This window comes from Miscanthus floridulus, chromosome 2 (assembly GCF_019320115.1).
Source record: "Miscanthus floridulus cultivar M001 chromosome 2, ASM1932011v1, whole genome shotgun sequence".
In the NCBI taxonomy this organism is placed as follows: domain Eukaryota; kingdom Viridiplantae; phylum Streptophyta; class Magnoliopsida; order Poales; family Poaceae; genus Miscanthus; species Miscanthus floridulus.
Window position 1 is genome coordinate 122,596,703 of NC_089581.1, and position 18,919 is coordinate 122,615,621.

Below are 18,919 nucleotides of genomic sequence, written 5' to 3' on the forward strand. Positions count from 1 at the left end.
CAAGGAAAGGCGCCCAAAGCATAGCTTAGGACTCTGGCTTTGTATCCGAGTAGAACACAAACAACTCCTCTTAGCACCTGGACTATAAAGGGCTGGTGAGGATATCCCGTGTAAACGACTGGAACACACCCAATACTAAAAGCAACACGACGCAAATAGGCTAACGCCAAACTGGACGTAAGGTTATTACTCGACCAAGTCGAGGGCCCGAACCAGTATAAATCGTGAGTCTCTTTGCGTAACCGCCGAGTTCCACTATTCGTCGAAGCTCGAACAACTGTCCCGAGTACCCCTGTGGCAGGCTATCGGTGGTAAAACATCAATATTCACCTTCGAGTTTGCCTTCACCATCAATTGGAGCAAGGAGATCACCACCTATGACATATATGACAACAACCATGCCTACATCATTAACTTCAAGCACATGAAATAATTTCTCACAAGTGCCAACCAAGTGGGGCCAGTGAGGATTATGTTGGACAAGCAATCTATTCGAAGACAAAGGCTTTGCCTAGCACCCATGAGTGTCTTGAAGACATGTCATGATCATGTACAACTACCTCGCCTACGTCGAATACTTCGCCTACATCAATTACTTCGCCTATTTCCACTACATCAATTTCTTTGACAAAGGCTCAATTATGAAGGGAAGGTATCGAGGGCTTAAGGTTATGCGAAGTTCCAAGCTGCCAAAGATGGGGTCATGGAGGTTCATATGCAGATCGCTGCTGAAGTTTAGCCAAAGATTGAATCATATCTTGACTATCTCTAAGTAGGCAGGAGATGTGTGTTGGGTATGAACTGTAATTGGACCACAATTGGTTGTCTTTAGCTATTTGATTTTGTACTTCCAATCAAAATCGAATAGTTGAGCGGCTACTATTGCGGGTGTATCATATGTTAGGGACCCCATTAGTGTGTGAGGTCCCAATTATATAGCCTAGGGGACTTTGTGAGATAATGTTTATGGCCCAATTATAGCCCCTAGAGACCTTTTTGTAATTTGAAGCCCCAAGGGAAATAATGAAAACCTCCCTTCCCACCTCTCCTATAAAGGAGGACAGAGGGAAGGTGGAGGGAGGCTCTGGCTTTCCACTCATTTTGGTCCTCTCCCTTTCTCCACTCTCACCCCTCTCTTGTTTGGGACCATCAAAGTTGATCATGCACGTGGACAAAGTACACTAATGAATTAGGCGCTAAACATGCTCACAAAGCAAGAGATATAGAGCTAGTTAATTAATTAACTAGATAAAAGTAGTCATGGTCCGAGCTGGGGAGGGTCATGGCATGGACGTAAGTGCCTCCCTCCTATCTCCGTTTATGGTAAAGTACATGAGAGTTGATCAAGTAATAAGCTAGCAAACAAGTGATGGATGAACTAAACCTAGGGTTAGCTAGGTAAGTTAGGAGATTTATATAGTAAAAGTGATACTATAATAGTAGGAAATGTAGGTGATATACCTTGATCGTGTCTCGGACGTGCTCCACGTGCTAAGGGAACCTTGTGGGGATCATCTTATGAAATTGGTAAAGTAGCCTAGGTTTCCCCCCAATGTAGACATTGCGAAGGAGGGCGTCTTGGGTGTCAGCGCGGGCGTGATCAGAGAGAGGTGCAGAGGATCATAAGATGAGGAGCCATGAGGTGGAGATGAACAACGGTGACACATGCCCCCCGCGGTCTGCTCCTTGTTGTTGACAACAGCGTCGAGAATGTGCTTAGCTTTAAGGTGATGGACGAAGACATTGTGGAACCTCTTGCATACGAGTGATGGTCCCAACGCTAGTCCCTCCTCGCTGCCTTCAATCCCCCATTAGGAGGAGGAGGAGGTAGCGATGGCGCTCATGCTGGTGGGGAAAGCGAGTGAGGGTGAGAGCAGTGGGGAAGTGAGGAGGCGGTGGCAGAAAAGAAGGGCATGTATGTGACTTTGCTAGTAGTCGTAGGGTGGGTTGATTGTCCTATGATGTGTGTGTTGTTTGGGTGGTGTACTCCTATTATTAGTCTTTCCAATGACAAAATGTTTAAAAAGTCTTTTTCTAACTCCCTAAACTTGTGGCAGAACCACCTAGAATAACACACTTTCAGAGGCGCTCGTCTTTCACTAGACACTAAGCACCCTAGAAATGGGCTAAAACGGGTAGTTCCGTCGAGCACACCCCAAGAGAGAACTCAAAACAATCCACATTTTACATCTAGATTTTGATAATGAGCATGAGCTTACAATACTTAGTCCACTTCATACAACATAGAGTCTTGAAAATTATTTATTACAATACCATAGTTCAGAGTGCGATAATTAAACAGCAGAATGTAATAATCATCTAGTGAAAACGATATACGGATCCATCTATGCCCACTAGAAGAATCCTCCACACAAGAGCTAAATCCTCAAGCTGCACCTACGACAGGGTAAAATAAACCCTGAGTACATAATATACTCGCAAGACGTACCCGACTAGTGGGAATATTTTCCTGACTCTCAAGGATATGATAGGAAATATGGTTTGCTGATTTCTTTTATTTGCGAAAAGCAATACTAATAGTGCATCCTTAGGGTCAAGTTTTATTAGCAATCATGATTACTTTATTAGCTAACCATTCTAGGTAAGCACCTGTTCTACCTTCAAGCAAGAGTTGAGCAATCAGAACCATTTCACCACCTTTCATCTTTCAGTTCTTACTACAGTGCTAGACCATAGCCAAGTCGTACCGTCTCATAGAAATAGTGATTCATGAACCAATGTATCATAGCTAGGTACCTCGAAATACACGCCCCGCTTGTTCCCTAGGCATAAATGAGACCAACCCACTCCACTCATGTCGAGGGGTCTAGGTCCCCGTCTAAACTTGGACCCTAAGCCACCACACTTGAGACCCGGTCTTGGTATGGTGCTTAGACCTCCACCTTTCTCCGCCTCCAATCAATCGGTCTGGAAAGAGACGAAACCCACGACAAGAGCGCAATGAGCCTTACCGCTCCCATAAGCAAGTATGTGCTCAGGATAATAAGTCTATGACATGATTACCATCCATAGCAATGGACGGTCCTCAATCGACACGGATAGGAAAAACAGTGTAACCAAGCTAAGCCCCATGGTCGTGGGACACAACTTGCTACACCCACCAATAACCCATGCCATATCCCTGCCCGGTCACCATTTTATTTTCATCATTTTAAAATGAGAGTGATAATAATCACCTATTATGAGTAACGGTAGGTTACTCACGCTACCGACAACCTAAGCATAGCAGCTACTCAAACCTGCACTAGCAAGACTCTTAGGATAGATATATATATGCATGTGGTTTCCATAAAACTCCTCCAACGTAAATGCACAACACACACACACACACACATATATATATATATATATATATATATATATATATATATATATATATATATATATATATATATATATATATATACGGTGTATACCAAAAATAGGGGTTATGCACTGGGGCTTGCTTTGGGTAGGCGTGGTGTCAACTATGTCAGTCAGTGGTGGCTCCGGGACCTCCTTCTGCAACTCCTCATTCGCCTCGACGATCTCCTCGAACTCGTGCGCCAACTCATTCTCTATATGCATGCGATGATGATGCAATAATTTAATATTTAAACAATAGCAACTCTTAAAATAAGAACACATAGGCTATACTAATAAGCTAGCTCTAATGGCTAAGATACTAAGCTAACCATCAGCTCTATCAAATCAAGTGTCAAGCTCACCCTAACAAGTGCTTTATTTCATAAGTCAATATTCTTCTTTTATTCATATTAAAGGTTTAATGGATATTTAGCTACCCTAATAAACAAGCTATCTTAGGGCTATAAAAATTACAGTAAGCACATAATAATACAATGAAGCTACTATAAAAAATTTAGGATTAAAGCTATCACCAATTTACCACAAAAATTCCCACAATATTTATCCTACTAATATTAAGTACTTTCAAATGATTTGATAGACCTTCGCATCAACATAGATATGTATGAACTAACTACACTATCATGTAGACAATGATTTAGGATCCTAACAAAATTAGTTTCATAATTTTTGGACACCTACATGATTTCATATTAATTACCAAAGATTAGCTCAGAAATTAAATTAGAAAGCTATTACTAATTCCCTAGGAAAAAGAAAAATGAATTCCCTGCGCGGCCCATGACGCGCGGCCCGCGCGAGAGGTGGCCCACGGCGGGGGAGTCCACGAGCGCTGGCACTTTTGCAACAAAGTCCTCGGTTTCCTTACAAATCACACCTAAGTCCTAATACTATTTCCCCCTCTCTCAGACACTCTCACTGAACTCCCTGGCCTTTCTAGAATTCCCCCATGCGCACCCCGGTGACACGGCGAACGCTGACACGGCGCAGCCGCACCGGCCACCTAGGACCTGTGCCGACCCACCTATCGGGTCGGTCACCATCCTCGACCTTGGTGGCTACACTAGACGGTGGTGAGGGGTAGCGGGACTCATCGGGGAAGGCTATAGCGACGCACGGCCATCCGCGACGGCGACGCAACTACTCCGGTGAGGTCGGGCAACTATAGGCCTAGGTGGTTGGCGAGCGAGCCTCAGGAGACTACCGCGGGTTTGGCCGAGGTGATGGTTGGAGTGGAGGATGACGGAGGAGGGCTGGCCACGTGCGGCCGAGCCAGGTGGCGACGCACCACGGTGACACGGTTGCGTTAGCGACGTCGAGGAAGCGGTAGAGGTTTGGCTAAGACGCGCAGGGTGAAGAGGGGATGGAAGCAAAGCTAGCGGTGCACTAGAATGGGTTCGGGATGGACAGGTGGAGGGTTGCCCTCAGCTATGGCTGAGCGTGGCCTTATCGGCACGGCGGTAGGGAAGACTCCAAATTGAAGCTTGGTCGTGCACGCTTCAAGGCTAGGTGGGGTCGGGCAGCGAGAGGACTTGATGATGGAACCGCGGACACGCTGAATTGGGTTGAGGTGATCTCTCGCTGGCTAATTGCGTGGGGTGCGGCTCCGATGGCGGAAGCGGCAAGGAGAAGAGATGGGTTCGAGCTCTGGCCGTCCTCATCTTGACGGCAAGCGGTCAACCGGACCTGAGGCAGTGTCCGCGCACTTACTACGCGACAACACGGCCAAACCACGTGTGCGCGTAGGGAGGCAGGTGGGGGCACGGCCTACGCGGCCGCAGCGCCATTAAGGCGAGGCGACGACACAAGCAGCTGGGACAGCCCACGTGCGTGCGGTGGCAAAGCAAGCAGCAGCAGCGCAGCATTGTGGCAGCAGCATCGCACGACAGCGGCCAAGGGCGGCAATGACTGCGCCCTGGCAGCTCAGCAAGGTGACAGCGGTGGTGATGGCGGCGTTTTGGCGAGTAGAGCAGCAACGTAGCGGCCCGTAGCGCCCGGATATAGCCAGGCCATGGCCAGGCCGGAGGCGGCCTCGGCCCACCACACGCGGCAGCGTGCGTGCGCGCGGGGCGAGCTAGCGTGGCGACGTCACGCCCCCGGGACGTGGTGACCGTGCCCACCCGGCCAACCAGCCCGAAATCATGTCGTGCACGAATTTTATAGCGTCTATAAAAACTAAACGGTTGCTCTTAGAATCAAACCACCTTCACCATGCTCAAGAGGGCATATCAGGCTACCAACCCGTGCTAAAACATGACACCACCTCTTAACTCAATTCCACAAAATAAATTTCCAAACATGGCATTGTCTTGAAGTCTATATACTTAAAAATCTTCCAAGTCTTTGAGCCGAATTTTGATTCCAAGTTTCATTTCTAGGCTATTAGAAGTATTGGCTAGCAATGTTATTTTTCTACAGCAAAGGTTGCATTGTCATCTACAAAGTTTGTTCTTCAAGCTTTATTTAGGTACCACACACATGTTCTATAATGTTTTTGCTCAATAAAAATTGATTTTCAACTCTACTTGATATTCATGAGCTATTGAATCAACTTTAATTTAGCATTTTTATTATTCATTTTAGGTTACAAGAAATTTATCTACACACTTTATCACATGCATTACCACATAAACATGATGCTCATGACATGGTTAAGTAGGTTGTTAGGGTGTAACACCAAGGGTGTTACAAAACTGTTGTTAGCACTTCCCTAATTTTTGAAACCATGCAAATTATCTTCTTGACATGTTCTAATGTGTTTTTCTCATGATGTACCGTACGTTGATATGTCAATTTTGACACATGTTTATGTTGATGTGGAAATGACATGGCAAAACACTCAAAAAAAAACATAAGACCTATCATTTGCACATTATCTCCTCCTTCCACGATAAGCCTCAACACGAGGTCACATCTCCTCCTGCATGTCGCTCATGCTATTAGCGCCTTAGCTCGCCACGTCATGTCAGACGATGTTGGTGTACCACCCCAGGTGTGAAGCATAGTCATTAACTCTAATTAAGCATGGACTAGTTAAGTTGATGAGAGTTAGTGTAATATTAGTGTATGAGAGATCCAAAAACACGTAGAAATTAAAACAAAATTCTTAAATAGAATAATATAATCCAGTGGACTTACACTAAACTAAGAACTCAGAATCTCGGTGAGGCCTTCGGACGACTCAAAACTTAAATGTGGGTATTTAAAACCATAGCACGAAAATTAACTAGATTGATTCACAAGGAATGAGAAGACTTTTTAGAACCAAGAAATCTAATGACAAACCAAAATGTACTACTTTTAAATGAAACCATTACTATTATATTTCTCTACTGGTCATTCCCTTAGGGTGTCCCCAATGAGCCGGTCAAATCACCAGCTGATATGGCACGGAGCACAATAAAAAAAAAAGAAGCAAAACTCATTAGCTAGATGTTCTACGAGGAACCATGCAAGCTAGCGCTGAACTCGTCACTGGCAACGAGATTTGCGCTTATTCTCTCCCTCCATGTAGGAAGTAAGCTAGCTCCGAGATTGCCGTCAAGAACGTCCTTAGAGCAAGTATAGTAAGTCGCATGCTTATAGCCAAGACAACTGAGCAAAATTCAATGTGGATGAGAGAATTGAGGAAAGACAAAGCACTTGTTGCCAGCTTCGATACCCGGCGCTTGCGCAGTTCCCAGAACATGGCCTGCCGTAACCGCCTCCCAAGATCATAGGAGCACTGTGTCAGATGGGTCCTATTTTTGCTCACGGATTGGGTCTAACATGATTAAAAAAAATGTTTTGAATACTACAAAAGGCAAGTCGTTGTATACCTTGTCTATAGATATCTCCAAATGACATTGCTTGGCTATAAGCCAAGTTTATTGGGCTTGCTCTTAGGCTAGCCTCAACATGGGCCGTTACTAGCATTAGCTTCAGCTAAAAGCTGCTGTCCACATAGGCAGAGAAGAGCGAGGTGAAGCTTCAGCTAAAAGGCAACTCTTTTTTTTTTCAAAACCTTTACCATTGCTCTTCTCTTGCTCTACGAAAACGTGGGATAGGGTCATCACACCATCTGCCACAACGCATGCCAAAGCCGACGCTTGAAGCCTTTGTCGGATCAGGCGCTTGAAACCGGAGAAACCCATTCCTGCCCGTTTTGCAGGATGATGCGGAGCATATTTCCCAAAGGGATAAAGCCTGGAAGAAAAAAGAGAGAGATGGAGACGTGAAAGTGAGAGATACAGTGCCCTCCCTCCTGGTCTGAATCCTACTTGTAAAATGCTAACCTACATTTCGTAGCTAAATATGTAGCGCAGGATAAACACAAACTTTAGGAGAACTCTAGAAAGGAGAAAGTTGGCCAAAATTGTCTCGGCTTGCAAACGTCATTTTCTCCCCCAAATTTAGTCTAGTGCCACACACAGCATATCTCTGATTCCACTCTAATATCAGTAGAACTGCATAGCCAGACACTGGAGCCTAACGTTAACCAAGCACTAATTAGTTGGACATGTGGTCAGATCGGATGCCATAGCAGTATAAGTAGAAGAAGCTTCTAGTTTTCACTTGAGTCTATGCGTTGCCGTTGCCGAAATGGCGAATCCGAGCTTGGCGACGACGGTTCACACAGGTTTTCTACGTCTACGACAGCTGACCTGACTGAACGTGCACGTACAAGACCGGGCAGAGGACAAGTGAATTGGTGGCTGGCTCACACGCACCAGCAAAAGACGAACAAAAGCCGAGACCGGATCCAGCAGCCCAACGAGCAACGCCTGCGTGGCCGGTCGCCAGCAGGGGCCGATCGAATCGGCGCGGCGCGCGGTGCACCACGCATTGGCCACGGCCAGGTTGACATGCATATATGCATATGCATGGGACCGCAGAGAAAACGGCGACGAATCGACGGTGACGGACTCGATCGTGAGGACGGAAAGGACGCACGGACTCAGTGGACGGCTGCCGATTAGCTTGGCCGGCCGCCGGCCCACTCATCGTCGGGTTCCAGAGCTTTCTAATTGTGTCGTCGGCATGTATACTTCTCTTTCAGAATTTTACAAATTTCAATCTCTTCGGGATTTTGGTTTGCAAATAATCGTAGGCCGGCCGTGGACATCGTGTTAGCGTGCACGGTTTCTCTCTTTCATCCTCTTCTGTGAGCAAAAGCTGAAGATCTACGTTCCTGTCCCTGCTTGCTTTCCGAACTCAATTAGTAGGATATATCATCATCACATCATCATAGGCGACCGAGGCCACAGCCTCCTGTTCGAAGAAGCGACAGGTGAACGAACGAAACCTGAAGCCGCAGAAACGTACACCGATCGATGACTACTTATCCGAGAGGTAGTACGTAGCAATAGGCACCTACAACGGTACAAGGTAACACGATGCAAACGTGGAAAAAATGATCCATACTGCACGCGTACGGTGCCTGCTTGGATTATGTTCTCGACGCATTGCCGACCAAACGAGTATATCTATATCTGTATCTATATACTAATAATAGAGAGGTAAAATTTTCGACCTTTTTTCGTCCACCACCCCTGTCGAGAGTTTCTTCCGTCTAGACTTATATGACCCCAGATAATTATGACAAATAGATCTCTCCGAACAATAAACCGAATATGAATAAGAATCCTAATTTAAATAGACAATAAATTAGGTAAAATCTTATTTTACTTGGCAAAGTTTCTGCCATGATATTTTTTCTGCCACCCATATCTACTCAACCACGGGGACCTCTGTTCTAATCGGGTTTATCAAAAGCAACCACCAAATCCTCTACGGATTAGGATCAGGCACTCCACACACACACACACACACACATATATATATAGACACACACACACACACACTTTTTCCCCTTTTTAAGGTGATGACTACATGCCATATATAAAAATGGTATTTATTTAGTATATACATAACACAAGAAAAAGAAATATTTACGTGTACCTGAATATTATACTTAAAACAAAATGAAATATATTTGCATACATTAGTACGACCGCACCACATACTAATGATCGTATATATGTCCATTTGCCCTACGACAAAGAGTATGTGTGGACGCATGTACATGTTTAGCTAGGGAGTATATGTCCATACTAATGATCGTAAATAGAGGTGGCTACAGAATAATAAAGCATTATGGTAAGTATCATATTAAATTATGGTAAGTATATATATATTGTAAATTAGTATATAAAATTATCGTAAATAGAGGTGGCTACAGAATAACTTATTTTGTAGCTGGCTACTGAATATATACACACACACACACACACATATATATATATATATATATATATATATATATATATATATATATATATATATATATATATATATATATATATATATATATATATATATATATATATAGAACAACTACTCTATAGCTGGCTACAAAATAACCTATTCTGTAGCCACCTTGAGTTACTATAATTACTATGTTAATTTATGAGATTATAGTAACTCCTTACTAAGTGGTTTACTATAACGTTATGGTAAATATCCCTATGTGTTATAGTAACCCAACTATAGTAAATATATATTGACATTATCGTAAATTAGTATATAAAATTATGGTAAATGGAGATGGCTACAGAATAACTTATTCTGTAGCTGGCTACTGAATAGCCTCTCCCTATATATATATATATATATATATATATATATATATATATATATATAAGGGTTACTATAATTCAATATGATACTTACCATAATGCTATAGTAAATCACTTATAAGGGAGTTACCATAATCTCGTAAATTAGTATAGTAATTTTCGTAACTCAAAGTGGCTACAGAATAATTTATTCTGCGACCAGCTATAGAACAGTACATCCCTCTATTTATCGTAACTCAAAGTGGCTACAGAATAAAACACATGACGATATTTACCGTAACATTATAGTAAACCACTTAGTAAGGAGTTACTATAATCTCGTAAATTAACATAGTAATTATCGTAACCCAAAGTGACTACAGAATAAGTTATTCTATAGCCAGCTGTAGAGTAGTAGTTTTATATATATATATATATATATATATATATATATATATATATATATATATATATATATATATATATATATATATAGGGAGAGGCTATTCAGTAGCCGGCTACAAAATAAGTTATTCTGTAACCACCTCCATTTACTATAATTTTATATACTAATTTACCATAATATAAATACATATTTACGATAGTTAGGTTACTATAACACATGGGGATATTTACCATAACATTATATTAAACCACTTAGTAAGGAGTTACTATAATCTCGTAAAATAACATAGTAATTATCGTAACTTAAAGTGGCTACAGAATAAGTTATTCTGTAGCCAGCTACAGGATAGTAGTTCTATATATATATATATATATATATATATATATATATATATATATATATATATATATATGGGAGCACGTACGCGTTCATACGTTTTCTTTTTTTATTATACGCGTTCATACATTTTCTTTTTTTATTATAGATATGTTTTGGGAATATGGAATATGATTAGACGTAGATTATGAGTACATACACGTTCACAGTAGAGTGAGGTATACTGAATTAGTACCATGCAGGAGGTATCTAGAGAGTATGCATGGGTGTATCTATATCAATACCTATAATAATAATAATAATATTAAAGTGCCAAAATTTCTGCCACTGGTGAACAAACAAATCCTTGACACGTCATCAACTAAATTATTATCGATTTTAATCAGATATTAGAATTACATATTTTATGAGTTCTCTCAAAGAAAGCCATAGAGCTCAATATTATTTAACTATAGCAACACTGCATATTATGAAAATTAAAGTTATTCTATAGTTAAGTTTAAGCACTTTTGTGGTTTGCGACAGAGAAAAAGTTATTAAGATGATATTTTAAATTGACACTGGCTTAATAGAACATTATCATATTATTGCTAATATTAACTTGTATTATAGATGTCGGTCATTATATATTGACATGGAATTTTATAAAAAATGATAAAACATAAATATATATATGTATTATTTTGGTCATTGTTTTTCATTGACAACTAATAGGTTTTTTTATGTTGCAACGCACGGGCAAATTTGCTAGTATAAATAAAACTATATAAATATTGAACCACGGTAGCTTTAGCGCGCAAATCATTTTTGAATTATTGCCCCCTGTTTTGGAAATTAGAATATAATATATAGGTCCCTAATATATAATAAATATGTTTGATGGGGTTAATACAACTAGTTTTTTGTTAGAAAAAATGTATTTTAGACAATAATTTCCTTTACAATTTATAGTTACAAAATCCTAACCATTTAAAACTATTTTTCAATACAAATCCAATGGTAAAATTGTTTGCAACAAAATTATACTACATCTACCCCCAAAAGGATGCAACTATGGATTGTGTGTCGGCTAGTGTGTTTCATGTTTGACTAAGTTTCTAGTAAATAGTATTCACATTTATGGCTCCAAATTAATTTATTATGAAAATACATTTCATAATTTATCTAATGGTATTTATTTGACATTATAAATATTTATACTTTTTTATCTATAATTGGTCAAACTTGATATACTAAAACATGACATTGTTCTATAATTGCATTCTTTTGGGGACAGAGGGAGTACATACTTAGGTTAATTGCTATTTGTGAAATATGTGATAAAAAGGAGGAACACACTTCTGAATTTTCTAGCTCAAAACTTACTACCAAAGACAATTTCAATTAGTCAAATCTATGCTTTGAGGAGATTTATATTTCATTTCTCTGCGTACAAGTTGAGTTGAAGTTCAAATTTTATGAGTTCATAAAGGACATGGAATCCTTTGTTAGAAAACTAGGTTTAACATTTTTCATAATTAATTACTTTTCATATAATTTGTATCTTTAAAGTAAAATTTAGTATTATATGTTCATAACAAGTGAAGTAATAATGTAAACTATTAGTGTACTTTTGACAAATTTATGATATCCTACGTACGCCCCTCAAAATCTGAACTTAAAACTCAACTTATGTAAATAAATCAAAGATGGTTGTATCAACTCACTACAATTGTCTTGAAATTTAATAAAACCTTTCCTTATAAAAATATGAAGAAACAAAAAAAGAGAAAAAAGAACTCATTAGTGAAAGCATGGACCAATTGAAATTGTTTGGGTCAAGCGAAGCTTCTATTCATGGGGCTAAGGAGACAAAGTACATTGTTCACGGATCTAGAATGAGCTTCTTCCTAAAATGAAATGGAGGGAGTACTAAATGTAATATGTAGCAATATAGTACCACTCTATCCCCTTATTTTGCACCGTTAAAAGTTCCGGTTTGGTTTTGGTAACTGACTGAAAACATTAGGTGGACCAATGCTTTTTTATATGAGATAATTAGGTGCTTAGTCCACAAGATGGTGTTGAGCAAGGTGATGGCCATGGAGAAGAGGTGGCATGAACATGTGGTGAGAAGGTCAACACTCATGATATTTAAGATGATGGAGGTGGATCAGAGAAGTATGGAAGCAAGAGCCCGAAGGCAAACTATAACCTAGAGGGCTTTGCTTTTGTCCTCTAAGGTGTCTAGAGAAGTGAATGGTCAGGTTTACGATACATAGACGTACTATAAAGAGGGGAATACTTTGGCTAATACAGTTGTTTAGTGCCACTAGGCGAGGACTAACAATGCATATGTGTTAGATCAAGTGGTAGTGTCAGGAAGCAAGTGCAAACCTTTGAAAAATGTTTTGAAAATGCTAACTCAGTTCTAAAGGTATTGGTATTCCTATAGGAATCTATTTGGAGTTAGCGCATTTGAAAAAAAAATTAGGAGGGGCTCTTGGTGGAGTGCTTTTGCACTCACTGGATAGGTCGAGTGACTAATAGAGTTGGGTCGCAAGAGGCTAGGCGCCCCCGATTGTCTTGGTCTGAATGTTGTTTTTCACTGTGCTAAGGCCATTGAAAAAATTTGATGCTCCCAGTGTGAGGGGCACTAGAGCTTAGGGTTCACATGCCAAAAAATAGTAGAGTTAACTATGTTAGCCTCCTGTTCTAGTGCTCAACAAAGAAGGGGCACCCGAGAATATGTTAGAGACACGTAGTGGCCGTCGACAAAGGCATGTGCAGGAGATTCAAAGGGGGACACCGAAAACTCTAGTGCATACCACTGAAGGGTTTTGATGCCCCCAAAACAATGCTGCATAGATTGTTTTTAGCTCTGGAATTCTCCGGTGGTGACCACCAGAGAGATCGCCTGAGTAACAACAAGAGAAGGCTCTGTGTAGTGTTTTGTGTCTTTTGAAGCCACTGAAAAAAAAAACTCCGATGCAACTAGAGAAGTACCACTAGAGAAAAGGTCAGTTAGTGACTAGTTTCAACTAGTCATTGAACTTGGCATTAAAGCTTCTGGCGCCTTTCTCCGGTGAGCATGTTGCTGTGAGTTTCTTGTTACTCTTGGTTGCCGCCACCTAGATAGCTCGGAGCCGCAGAGACTTTGTTTAAGCACTCAATTATAGATTGTGAGGCATTCCATAGGAGGATTTGTTTGGGGCTTGTTGTGATCATCCATGCGGGGGACACAAAGAGCAACTATAGTGGAATCAAGGGTTGTGATATACCTCATGATCGAACAGGCTCATAGTCTAGCACTCACGGTGGAGCCTACCTTGAGGGTAGTTGAGCTAGTGGAGGATTGATGATCCTTGGACATGTCTCAATGGGGACATAGGTGATCGATGAGTCACCGAACCTGAGGGAAATGTCTTGTATCATCGCCTACTTGTGGTTTGCAAAATGTTATTGTTGCTTATGTAGTTGCTTTAGCTCTAGTGTTAGCTTGTTGTCTACCTTTTCTCACTAGACTTGTGTAGGGTTGCTTGAGCTTAGCCTTTGCTTGTTGTTCTAGTTGTTTTGCTAGTTGTTAGCTTCACTACTAGATTGTGTTGTGCTAGCTCTTGCTTTGGCTTGCTTGCTAGTTAGGCATAGTGCTTATTAGGTCCATCGCATTGTCTAACTAGTGCCTAAGTGTTGTACTTTGATGGAACTTTTAATTAGCCTATTCACCTCCTCTATCCATCTAGAGACCCTTTTACCATGTTGATTTAGCGTGTTCTATTGAATGCCACACTAAATCTAGATGGTCATTGTCGCTATTACTATTAATAGCGGCAGTGGACATCCCTTCTCTCTCCTCTGCCTTGTTTCCCTCTCCCTCGCCCCCACATCTAAGTCATGTACTTTGATTTAGATCTGGTGACAATTGGTTGTTGCCTTGTCGGTACATTTGCATGGTCCTTCAGTAAGTGTTGGTGATGATAGCATGACTGTTGGGGCTTTCCTCTTGCCAGTCGTCTCTCCACTATTCATGGTGGCAGTTGGGCTAACCCTCAACATCTTGAATGGCACTACTAGCACTAACTGTTGGAGTTGGCCGACAGTGTTATGTCTATGGTCGCAACGGTCTTGCGGGGATGGATGTGTCTGGATTGAAAGGGACTCACTAGTGAAAACCAAGCTAGTCCATTGGGCGGCTTCCACAACAGCAATGACCATCCTTTAGAATTTAGATTTACATTCATTTCCTTCTATTGTAGGAGGGTGATAAAGTTTTAGAGGCTTTGGCCATATCACGACACTTTGTGGTAGAAGAGGATAGGGGAAATACTGAAAGGTCCTAATAGCTAGAAGGGGGTGAATAGCCTATTAAAAATTTCTACAACAACACTAAGACAAATAATTAGTCAATAAGATGGCGAAGCGAATTTTGCGCTAGCACTAAACTTGGGGTTGCAAGCCACCTACCCAATTCTATTTTATAGTCTCTATCCACACAATAGCTATGTTGCTACACTATGTTAGTATGCTCTCAAAAGCTAACTAAAGAGCCACACTAACCAAACTAACAAGCTCTCACGACTAGCTACACTAAAGAGCTTGACAACTAGTTTGCGGTAATGTAAAGAGATAGAGCAAGATGGATATACCACCATGTCGAGGAATGAACATATCAATCACAAGAATGAAGACGAATCACTTCGGAATCAAATGATGACACAAAGATTTTTTACCGAGGTTCACTTGCTTGCCGACAAGCTAGACCTTGTTGTGGCGATTCACTCACTTGGAGGCTCACGCGCTAATTGGCATCACACGCCAAACCCTCAATAGGGTGCCGCACAACCAACACAAGATGAGGATCACACAAGCCATGAGTAATTTACTAGAGTACATTTTGGCTCTCCGCTAGGGAAAGGTCAAGAACCCCTCACAATCACCACGATCGGAGCCGGAGATAATCACCACTCTTCGCTCGATGATCCTCGCTGCTTCAAGCCGTCTAGGTAGCGGCAATCACCAAGAGTAACAAGCGAATCCCGCAGCGAAACACGAACACTAAGTGCCTCTAGATGCAAACACTCAAGCAATGCACTTGGATTCACTCTCAATCTCACAAAGATGATGAATCAATTATGAAGATGAGTGGGAGGGCTTTGGCTAAGCTCACAAGGTTGCTATGTCAATATAAATGGCCAAGAGAGTAAGCTAGAGCTGGCAATGGGGCTTAAATAGAAAGCCCCCACGAATAGAGTCGTTAGCTCTGTGTTCTCTAAAATGTCGGGACGACCAGACGCAGGACCCCAGCGTCCGGTCGCGCGATGCACGCCACGTGTCCCTTGCTTCAAACGTTGATCGCCCGATCTCAACGGTCATCAGTATATTTAAGTTGTGATCGGACACGCTACTCCAAGTGACCGGACGCAGGACCCCAGCGTCCGGTCGTTTCCAGTAAGGTTCTAGTCACGACCGGACGTGTCCGGTTGATCATGACCAGACGTAGGACCCCAGCGTCCGGTCACTTTCAGTAAGCTTCTAGAGGTGGAAATTCACGACCAGACATGTCCGATCACGCCTAACCGGACGAGTCCGGTCACTCACCGTCTTCTCTGTGTGCTGCCACGTCAGCGGGACCGGACACAGCCCGCGCAGAGTCTGGTCACAAAGTGACCCAGCGTCTGGTCGAAGACCGACGCCAGCGTCTTTACTGCTTCCACTGACCAGACGCTCCAGTCCAGTTGAGACCAGCGTCCGGTGCACTATGTGAAACCCTATCTTTTCTGTACAGGGCGCCGGTGAAGTTTCTTACCTTTGCTCCCAAGTGCTAAACACAATGTGTATCATCTTTGTACATGTGTGTTAGCATTTTCTTTTTCACAAATATTTTCAAGGATGTTAGCACTCCACTAGATCCTAAATGCATATGAAATGGGTTAGAGCATCTAGTGGCACTTTGATAACCACATTTCGATACAAGTTTCACCCCTCTTAATAGTACGGCTATCGAACCTAAATGTGATCACACTCGCTAAGTGTCTTGATCACCGAAATAAAATGGCTCCTACCACTTATACCTTTGCCTTGAGCCTTTTATTTTTCTCTTTCTTCTTTTCAAGTCCAAGCACTTGATCATCACCATGGCATCACTATTATCATGTCATAATCTTCATTTGCTTCACCACTTGGAATGTGCTACCTATCTTCTGATCATTTTGATAAACTAGGTTAGCACTTATGGTTTCATCAATTCACCCAAACCAAACTAGATCTTTCAAATACATCATACTATTTCTCCGTATCCAGATTGTAGTGGACAGGTGGTCTTGAGCTGATTATTGATTGAGACCCAAATGCTAAAAGCTTTTTGGGTATCACTATTCTTTCTCCTTTCTTTCTTTTTTGCTTATTGCAATGGCTGTGTATACCGCCTTATTACAAACTTTATTTGTATTGGCCCTGTTCGTTTCTTTTGTAATCTGTCTTTTTTAGCTTGTTTTTTCAGTCAGAACAGTGTGTTTCTCTTACAACAAATCAGCCGGAACAGTGTTTCGGTTTGTTTTTTCAGCGAAGCGAACTGGGCCATTATCTAATTTGCATAGTTGATATAGCTACGCTATTCATATCTACTATCAAAGTTAATTTTATAATAGAAACAGTTCTATTTCTATTTATTTTGAATCAGAGGAAATAGCTACTCCCTCCATCCTATGAAAGTTGATTTTGATCAAACTAAAGATGCTTTGACTTTCTAAAAAAATTTAGAACGACTTATAATTTGGAACGGATGCCCTTATACATTTTTTCTTGGCACCGTGACTTCCACATTTCAAATTGTACAACTCCAGAAAGGCACAAGCTAGTGGACACAATCCACAACATCCATACATGTTTTGTCGGTCCATGTGTTCGTGTCATGCTACTTGCTACGTCGACTTTGCCAGTGGCTGCAGGAATGACGAGAATCTGAAACTCCCGTTGAGGCGAAACAAATCCACACAAACACGGCTGCGTTTCATATTGCAGGGCCAGTTGATGCTGGGCCCGTGCGGGCCGGATCCAAACAGCACATAAGGTTGCAAACGGCAAACTAATCCCTCCACCTCAACGTTATCATGCCACGTCAGAAAAGGTAGGGACTATAGTCTATATGGTGAGAGAGACAGCGGGAAAAGGTTTAGAAAAACAGTGTGCAAACAGCGTTGGCATCATGCTCATCAAGAAGTCCTGATGCCTAGGTCTAGGGCATCCGTAACGGTGCTAGCTACGTAGCTAGCTTGCGTGAATATGAGAGACAAAAGCAGAGACTATTTTATATATTCTTATTTTTCTTTGTACTATTGGACCCACATATTCATCTCTTAGATTCTTTGGACTACGTGAAATAGATCAGCTATTTGTTCTTCGCTAGCGATTACTCTCTCTTAATTTTTCGTGTTCATGTTAGAATAGCTAGTCAAATATCTAGCTGTTGGGGACACCCTTTAGCTCGTGTTGAGGCCCACCAAGCTCATTGAAAAATAATTCATATATTCAATGTTTGGTATATTCCCCTGTTCGAAGTAACCAGTCTTTAGAATAAACCGACATAGTATGATAAACCTAATTTAGTAGACCTCAAATGTTTTTGCTGGAATGCTTGATTAAGATCGAAACAAAGTGCGCAAGGACAACTTGTTAAACCCTATATATTTGTTGGGTTCTCTGTGCCCTAACAACCGTTCACTAAAACTTTACACTGTTAGGCAAAGATGTTATATAATTCATCCGTTCCAAATTATAAGATGTTTTGACTTGACTAGGATATAGTCTATTTTATGGACTTATATATACACACTGTCTAGATATATAGAAAAAGCCATGTATCTAAAGAACCAAAACATCTTATAATTTAGAACATATGGAGTATTTTTCATCACTTGGCATTTAATGCCTCACTTCGTATTGAACTCTGTCCTGTATGCGATAGCATATCAAGGTATATTGGGTTATACGTAGCCTATGAAAAAGGTTGAATGTTCTATTTGGTTGGTGCATAGCTTTACCTCTCCGTCATGAAAAGAATGAGTATAACTCATCTTTAGTCAAACTCTGTACTATTTGACAAAATTTACAGAAAAATATTAATAATTATAACACAAAATAGATGTACTATAAATTATGACGTATCATAAATATTGATATAGGTGAAACCACTTTTGAAACCAGTCAAGTGCCACAA